The sequence below is a fragment of the Anarrhichthys ocellatus genome, unplaced genomic scaffold, assembly GCF_004355925.1.
Source record: "Anarrhichthys ocellatus isolate YVR2014 unplaced genomic scaffold, GSC_Weel_1.0 scaffold5, whole genome shotgun sequence".
Taxonomy (NCBI): domain Eukaryota; kingdom Metazoa; phylum Chordata; class Actinopteri; order Perciformes; family Anarhichadidae; genus Anarrhichthys; species Anarrhichthys ocellatus.
Genome location: NW_022280035.1, coordinates 1,224,683 through 1,224,926, shown reverse-complemented (window position 1 = coordinate 1,224,926; position 244 = coordinate 1,224,683).

Here is a 244-nt window from a genome sequence, read left to right as displayed (position 1 = left end):
AAAAAATAAATAAAAGGCATCTTGAGGAAGCAGGTAAACAACTGCTTTAGTAAATTCCTTCCTACTGCGCTGTGCGTTCGTTATCACCAGCTGTGTGCAATCAGTTGAGATATTTTCAGGTCTGGTGTATCATTTCAACTCACAAGGCCCCGTGTGCAGCCTTAGTTTCTATTTTCAGATGTTAACTAGTGATAAAAACACACACACACACACACACACACACACACACACACACACACACACA